Below are 9186 nucleotides of genomic sequence, written 5' to 3' on the forward strand. Positions count from 1 at the left end.
GCCTTTGCATTAAGAAGAGGGAAACAACAAGTTACAAGCTATAACATAACAAAACAGGAAAGTTCCGAAGCTATGAAACAATATAGCTCTGCTGTACAAGGGGATCTGTAACTACTGGAGGTATGTCTTGGATGATCTTTATATCAACTGATGGTCTCCACTCTCCACAATCAAAACGAGCAAATTAAGCGGCATAAACACAGTGAATCTGTGTGTTCTTTTTAAAAGGGGGGGTGCTCTTCAGATAGAAAGTTATCAGACATGCATTTCTTGCCTGCAGATGTGTCATTAGCAAATTTGTTTATCAACAAAACGTGGTTTGTGTGTGATCAGCATCAATAATTTAATATTAATCAATCATTTTCTGGTGCTAAGATCCCATTTTTTAGATTTATTGAGTTCTTAATTAATGCTAATCATGTGTTTAGCCCTTAAATGAGCATATTTACATGCTAAGTGTAATTATTGCAGGATATGTGCGTCTAGGCACAATTTCTTCATCTTGGAAGGAAGAAGACCAACTAAATCATCAACTACAAGTCCCTTGCTGGATCTACTTGAGCAGATATGAGATAACTTGAAGGGCTTACCTGTAAAAACTTCCGACCACTCCATCTTTGAGCTAAAAGGCAGCTGCTGACTGAGAGAGGGGGGGCTAGAGAGAGAGGGAACTAGAAAGAAAGAGAGGAAGAAGAGAGGAGAGGCGATGGAAGGAAGAAGCTCCATGCTCATGGTGATGAAGACTCAGAAGATCCACCTCTTCCCTGTCTGCTCCCTGCTTCCCCTTCACCAGCAAATCGATGACGAGCTCTAGGGTTTCATCGGCGACAAGTCGACTTCGTCCCTGTCTAATCCTTGCTCCCCTTGCTGTACGAAGTTCTGATCTGAAACCCTAACTGTAATCTCTCCCCTTTCCTGCTAAATAGTGTTTAGATCAGTATTGATGTTGCTTTGTCTGTGATAATTGTTGCTCTAGTTCTTGTTTTAGTTGTTGAATTCAGTTTCCTTGCAGTAAATTGTTCTAGTTCAGTTTGTAGTTGCTATGATGTTAGATCTTGCTGTTTTCCATCTGATCTATGCTCTTTCCTATCTAAAACAACTTGCTTCTTCCGTGTCTTGGTAATTTGCTGGTTGTAGTTCTTTACTTTACTTTAGTTTGTGTTAATTCTACAGTTTTATAAAACAAAAACAACTAAAAATAGTGGATCCAGCAGCTTTTAGTGTTTATTTCAGTTCTGAAATCCGCAACACCTTTAAGTTGTGAGTCTAGCTTTGAGAATTAGTTGGAATTCAGAACTCACTCCTTGTGGAAAACACGACATAAATCTCAATATTTGCATCGATCAGTGTGGCTGATGACATATCCAAGAAAGTGAGTACGACTTGTATGTCCACAAAAAACACAGAATCTCTCCGAAAGGGATTGATTTCATGTACGGTTGTTGCGCATGTGGTTTGTGTGGCTTCTTCAGCTGCTCACGGGGCTTCATCGACCCGCTGATCAGACAACTATTGTGTATTGTGATAATGTTCCTTAATTCAGTGCATTTGTCCTATAATCCTGTTCAGCATCATAGTACAAAACACATAGAAATAGACATCGCTTTGTAAGAGAGAAAGTAGCATTAGGTTCTTCGTGTTCGTACAAGTCAGCAGTTTGCAACTATCTTCGCCAAGAGCCTCTCCACAGCTATCTTCCGAGTTAGTGTTGCGGTTGCTACACCCTACTACTATGTGATTGCAATCATCTCTATGGTCTGATTATCATGTACAGAATGCTGAAAATGACCATTTCTTACTTCACGGCCAAATCAACAACTTCTTTCCGTTCACAAATATGTAAACATATTGACAGTTTTCTTCACAAAATAAAAATAAGTAAACATTGACAGTTTGACACGGTCTTCAATCCAAATATTTTGAATAACGTTAGTGGCCAAAGTTTTAAATTCGGAAAAGATTTCCTATTCTGCATGTTGAAACCCTCCATAGAATGAGGAATCATTTGAAAATTCGAGCAGCCACGTGTAATCTTGCACACTAATCAAAATGCAAGGCAGAGAGGAGGCTTGGCTTGACAACCAGCTTAATAACTAGAAGTAGCTAACTTTTTAATCTAGCAAATGACACGTCCCTTTGTTTCTTTACTGAAAATGCATTAATTCTGAAAATTCACCTTTTTTTTTGAGAGGTTCTGCAAATTCACCTGTGCCATGCAAAACTAAACTGGAAAGCAACAAAAACGCGCTCCAAGCAAGAGGCCCCAAGAGCAGTAATGCACGAAAGCCCGGCCCATCCCAGCCCACTCGCTCCGCTGCCCCTACCACTGCGGGCTAAAACAACCGAAGACTCCTCGGCCACTCTCTCTCTCTCTCTCTCTCGGGGTCTCGTCGGCGGGCGGCGACGGTGGCGGCAAGCGGCGCAACGACGAGTGGTGGCGGAGAAACATCCTGGGGAGTCCAGCCAAAGGTAAGCCATGATCCATGATCCACTGATAGGAATAGATGGCGGGTTGTTTTCGCTGTTGGGTTCCAGGGTTTCAGCAAACCCAAGGTTTAGGGCGGGCGGCGCATCGGGGCTATTAGCACAGCGACGTGTGTCCGCGGGGTTCCCGACGGCGCGCGCGACGACGACGCGAAGCGATTGAAGCTAGGGCAGCGCATTCGTCCTTATAATCTAATTTCCTTACCCTGTAGACTTGTGTCGATCCCGACCTTCGATCAGAGACGAAATGGAGTATTGGGTGCAAACATTGTCTAGGTTTTGGGGGCCTTGGTGACCATCCATGACCGTGAACCTTCTGCTTCAAAGCAGAGATCCCCGCCCGTGTGTGGTTTGCAATTGGCTTCAATGGACAGATGCCGCCAGCCCGCCAAGCCTTGTCATGCATGTCTCTCAAGTAACTCCTTCTGATGCTGTCGTCCCTTATCTCTTTATCCGGGAGGGACGCCCTCGCCGATCATGCTTGCATCCCTGTTCCCTAAGAACTGGATAAGTGGGCATTAACATATCTGGAAGAATTTAGCTGAGGAACTGGAGAGATTTTGGGATTAGAGATAGGCGAACAAGAGCTTTGTTTTTTAGAACTGGAGTTTTTCTTTTCCGAATTTTATGGCAAAATTACAGTTGAATATTGTATTAACCACCCTAAAAACAATTACTCCAGCTTCATCTCCTTTTCTGCCTTCTATATCATCGCTTCCTCTTCAGTTTCGTCAGGTAACCACTCCTTCAGTATGCATGCATGGCAAATCCACATGTCCAGGCCTGAAGCTTCTGAAATCTTCCTTTATAGAATTCACTTGGTTTTGGCCCTGCATACAGAATGTGCACTTACAGCAATCAGATAAAGACTTCATTAATGGGAAATGATCTGTTCAGGAACTCTGCTTCTTCTGTTTACCATATTTAGTTCCAAGGCTCTATGTACTTTGCTCCTCATAATGAAATCTGGCGCCCTGCAGTTCCAGCAAAGAGTAAATTTCATGCCTGGATCATGGTTCAGGGCTTGCCTTACAGCCGACAACATTGCGAAGCAGGGGTCACTGCTTCATGTCATTTACAAGTTCTAGAACCACTCCCTCTTCTCATTGGAATTCTTGAATCCTGGAGGATTGATTGCCTCCATGGCATGCTTTCAGCAACGAAGTAAATGCTACTAAAAGTGACACAAGTATTGTGTGAAGAACTGAAGATGTGTCCTTAAAGAAATTTGGTTACCTGTGATAATGACCATGATGTAGTAGATAGCTATTCTCAACTACGGAAACATGTTCATGTGAGATTGTAGATCTACCGAACAAGTATTTAATCTATTAGCCCTATTCTTGTAGCAATCGAACAATTGAACTATGAGTTTTTTTAGATGGTTATTGCCTTACTCTCAGCTCATAGGTTCCGTTGCTTGGCAGGGCAATGGCAACTTTGGAAGAAAGGATGGGCTCCAACTGGGCATCGCTGCATGTTGATATGCTCGAGCTGATCGCCGACCGGGTTCTCGCTGGCGACTTGCTGGACTATGTCTGGTTCCGTGCTGTGTGCAAGCGGTGGCGTGCTGCAACCCCTTCCATGGTCGGCCGTGGCGTGGTTGACCCGCGCTTTCACCCCCGCCAATGGACGATGTTTCCAGAGGGCAGTGGACTTCATCCTGGCCACCCTGCATTGAGCGGCTACATCCATTTCCTCAACGTCTACACTGGCGTCTTCATCCGCGCACACCTCCCGTGCTTTGAGGACCACACCGTGCTCGACTGCCCTGAAGGCCTCCTCCTCCTGCAACGCAATAAGGATGCTGACATCTGTCTCCTACACCCTTTCATGGGTGATGTTGTTGAGTTTCCGCCCCTTGCCTCCCTCATCCTGTACATGAATAAGTTTGGGGTCTTCCTGTGTGACACTTATGATTTTCGACTACGGATGGTCCACGCGGCTGTCTCCGTCCATGGGTTGGCACTGTTACCATCATGCTTGCTCTCAGCCACCTCGACCGCATGGCATACGCATCCACTGGTGACCGGCAGTGGACTTGTGCGAGCTGGATGATGAGTGGCATGAGGACAGCAGTGCCATTCCGTGGCAGCCTGTACGTGATGAGGGGCGGGAAAAACAAGCCATCAGACATCATGCGCATCGATCCACCAGAGAGCTCCAGTTCCTCCTCATGGCATGATACTCCTCCGCAAATGGTTGTGACTTGTCCAGCCGAGCAGATAACCAAGCCATACCTGGTGGAGTGCAATTCTGAGCTTCTTCTGGTTGGTTACATGCATGGAAAGTCACGGCTTATGGTTCACCGGCTCACTGACGTCCTGCTTGGAGTCCCTGCCCCTGCCATGCCATTGAGAAGCATCGGCGACTATGCCATTTTCATCGGCACTTGGAGCATGACCGTCAATTCCAAGAACCTACCTTCTGTCCAGGGGAACTCCATCACTGTCCTCAACCCATCTAGCAGTGGCCGACTGGGGCAGTATGATCTGGGCAGAGGTACCTGGTCACGGTTGTGTGATGGGAACTTCTGCAGCACCAGCGGTCCCATACCAAGGCCATACAGTCTTGTGCACCATGTTGTCAGCTGCTGCCAACGTCTTTTCTGGATCACTGGGAACATCTGGACCCGCCACCATTCGTCTACTCCTTGTTGGCCAAGGGCTGCTGCGGAACACATAATTGTGTGTGAACGATGCACTGATGAGATGAAATTAGCCCGCATGTCCGGTAGCTACATCTAAAAGATTTCTTTGATTTGCTGATTATCCCATAGCTTTCACATGGTTGCTGAAGGTTCAGGCTGTAAGCATGGTATGTTACCTTGACGATGGACCCTCTCGTGATGACATTTGAGTATCCTCCTGGTTGCTTTTGGAAGAATTTAGAAATATATGCTTCCTTTGAACTGTGTACTTGCAAAACTAAGAAACAGTGCTTCCTTTGAACCTTGTCCCTGCTCAACTGAGAAACATGAATTCTTGATGATGCTCGGCTGCTGGTAACTTCCATCTTTTCAGGCCAGGTGCCCAAACTCGTAATGAATTCCAGATTCATGTTGCTCCTGTCCTACTTGCCCAGGCCGTTTTATATGACGCATCCTGAATTCATTCCTACACACTTCGCTGTGTGGAAGAATTGTCTATTCTCCAAAAATCTGGATGTGTCTCCAGATAGTTTCTGGGATTGCATTTTACAGACATCAATATTCAATGGCATTCTCACTTGAGTGACAAATTCTGCTCGTAGGTTACAGCGAAAGAGAAATGATGTCATGGAGCATGGAACAGTTTATGAAAATAGGATAGCACAATATATGTAAAATACTACTCTCTCAGTCTCACATAGATTGACAAGACCTAGTTCTAATCCGTGACAATCTTTATGAAATAAGTGACGGAGGGAGTAAAATCTCTTCCTCGGTACACTATTCTTTTGACCTTGCTGATGAGCTGCGCAAATTGCGACTTAAGGCCTTGATTCTAGCGAATTCACGTCCTTCCGCTATTACGGATATTTCGTAAATTTGCAGTTCTACTTTGGGCCTAGTTCGAGACTTTAATTATGGTTCCATGGACAGGGCTAGTAGACTAAATAACTACGGTCATCTAACCTATTTTAATGTACTTATATTATGTGTGTATTCAAATAACTTTTCTTTTCTATAAAAATATTATCGTAAACCTCGCCACAAAGGCATGCGAACCACAATTTGTAACCTTGTTGTACCCCAGAATGAATATGGTTCCTCCATTTGTACCGAGCCAGTGATGAGTCCACGTGGTATTCTGACATAAGTACTAGAGAATACCATCTAAAAAAAATCTGGAATATCTTGAATTTATAAGAGCCAAAAATGTAATCTGTTGCATAATTTGCAGGGGTGCTATATATTTCTTTTTTATTTCACATTTCAGTGAGCAAGCATGGCGTGCCCGTGTGCCGGAGAGAGAGGTATGATCGGGAGAGTGCGTGGTCATTCACAAGGTAGCACTGCGGCTTGCTCTACCATTGGATGGTTGAGATGTGGCAAACTTCTGATGTTTGTCAGACCATGAACTCAGATCTCAGTCAGACATACCATTCCAGTCAAACAATCTGAAACATGCATGGGATGACCCATGAGGTGCTTTTCCAGCATTACATCTTATTAATGAAACAGAATCCATTTTTTTTCTTCAGCATCTTGTTTTTTTACTTATGGGGAACCTTTTAAATAGATATGTGCCCTTTTCACACAAAAAGATACAACTCATGTATGAACGGGAGAAAGTGGTAAACATTATATGCACAAGTCTGCATGTGGGTTTCCTTTGTACTCAAAGACTTAAAAGACTAGTTCTAAAAAAAAGGCTAGGAATATTTAGAATAAGTAAAATTCTTCTATCCCTGCAAAAAAAATACTTCTATATCGAGCAACAACAATGACGCCCGTTTTTTCTTAAGGCCTTGTTGGCACTCACATTTTATCAGTTTTTTTAATGTTTTTTTTCCGGCCCAGCCCAGAAACACCGGAAAACGCAACTAGGCCGTTTGGTAGGTCCAGTCTCGGCAGATCTAAACCCTAGAAAACACGTGAAGACACGTCGGGTCCGGGTGACACCGAGACCGCCCCCAGCACTCGTGTTTCTGTGCTGCCCGGCGCTTTGCGACGGCACCGTCGCCCGCCTCCGCCGCTGCTTTTTTAGTCACCGTACCTCCCCCTTAACCAACAAATCACCTTCTTCCCTAGTCGACGAGGACGCCACTATCTTTCTCGCCAATGAGTTTCTCCTTGTCCTTCCTCTCCTCCTTTGTGGTGTTTCCATTAGATTAGGCTATGTTAATGACTAATTCGGCAATTGTTCGTCTAAAAAATGCAATTCGGCCATTGATTTTATTAGTCCGTGTGGTGTTTTGATTTCTTGTTTTCTTGATTCGACAGAGTTTGGTCTAATTCCCCATCATGGTTAGCTAGATTTGGATGATTTGAGGATTTGGGTTATCAGGAGCCCGTCAATTTTGAACATAGGAACGAGGCGTGGGGGAGAAGGGGATAGACCGAATCGGGGGGACGAAGGACAAAAAGGCTAAACCGGACATCCCATTGCTCCTCCAAATTTGGGGTAGCCCATTGGGAGATGTTTTTTGGGCCAATATGTCTGTTTGTACTAAATAAGACATTTGGCATAGCTTTGAGTTATCTCACATTAGATATGCTCTTAGACATGGGGTTGGGTTCGGGTAGGAAGTAAGGAAGCCCGGACACTTGACAGGTCGTATGGAAATAAATCTTATGCGACCTGGTCGCTAGCTCACAGGGTTGAACCCGAATGGGAAGCGATCGATTCAATCTTAAAATAAAGGTCAGACAATCTTAAAATAAAGGTCAGACCGAGAAAATCCAATCTCTCAAAAGCCGAAATGCGCGCTTCCTCGGTTTAGGTGGCATTTGCTCGATTGGGTCCAGGGAGCGAACCGGTCGTATAGGATTATTTTCCTGGTTGCATCGAGAGAGAGGCCCCTGCAGATGCTTTCTTGATTTGATTAGGGCCAATTCTTTAGCCTGCCTTTCCAATTTCCGACAACGCGCACTAGTAGTTTACCTCTTGCTCTAGTATTTCTGTAAGGATGTTCTCTGCCTGCAGGAAGACTACCTCTTGCTGATTATTTTCATCTAACTATCTGTTGTCATCTAATTTTTTTGTTGTCTGTAGTTTTTCATCGAATCATTTCTATCTTATTTCATCGAATCTTGGCTTGGATGAAACATCACTGCCTTAGGATCTCATGCTGGCACCTAAATTTGGTATGTAACTGCCTTGCTACTCCTGTTGTTTATTTTCTACATGCCTTGAGTTAATTGTTACTGAAATTGGGTGCCTAGGGTAAACTTGCCTATATGTTTTCTTGATTGTTTTTTCTTGGCACCTAAATGAATCAAGAGGCACTAGAGCATGTTAGGAGAGGAAAGCTAAAGATGATGGTTGTACATGCATCTAATGGAGAGTAGAGTACCAATTTTAAATAGAAACATCATAGCTCCAACCTGCATGGCAAGAAAAGAGTTAGGGAACTCATGAATGAGCATGTTAAAAATTGCTTGACATCATTTAGATGGAACCACACATCTTTAGGTGGTTTGCATCCTATCTTACAAGGCATGATATCAGATTCAAGAATTAAGGTATTTAGGTTACCTTTCTTATTGTACTTTGATAGGACATAATGGATCATTTGAAGATCTTCAAGTGGAGTTTCAGCATAGTGGGTGGACTTTTCACCGGTACATCAAAGAGTTCTTCCACATCATACAAAAAATGCATGGTGAAATTAATTGAAGATTTGACCAACTACTCCAATCTTGCACAACCTAATAAAAAACTGCGTGGTGAAAATGATGCTTGGTTTGAAAACCAGCCTAATAACATAGATGCAGCTTTTCCTAATCTATCAATGATAATTGGCTTTATTTTTTAAGAAGAAAATACTTCCTCTGTAACAAACTAAATTAACTGGTGTAATTTTGCATAAATTCTTAAACGAATGCACATCAGTTAATTCGGTATGGAGTGAGTACAATATTTCTGAAAATACAATCTTTTTGGGAAAGCAACAAAGACACGTGTGACCATTGCCTTCAGAACTTTGCCTGGGCATATTCGCATATGTCAGCCCATAACAATAATGCACAAAAGCCCGGACCACCCCAGCCCAGTC

At 43.7% G+C, this 9186-nt stretch overlaps 1 pseudogene; it reads left to right on the forward strand.

Moving 5' to 3' along the window:
- Positions 1-2390: 2390 nt before the first annotated feature.
- LOC100837642 lies at positions 2391-5231 on the forward strand (annotated as a pseudogene).
- The last annotated feature ends 3955 nt before the right edge of the window (positions 5232-9186 follow it).

The sequence above is a fragment of the Brachypodium distachyon genome, chromosome 1 (assembly GCF_000005505.3).
Source record: "Brachypodium distachyon strain Bd21 chromosome 1, Brachypodium_distachyon_v3.0, whole genome shotgun sequence".
Lineage (NCBI taxonomy): Eukaryota > Viridiplantae > Streptophyta > Magnoliopsida > Poales > Poaceae > Brachypodium > Brachypodium distachyon.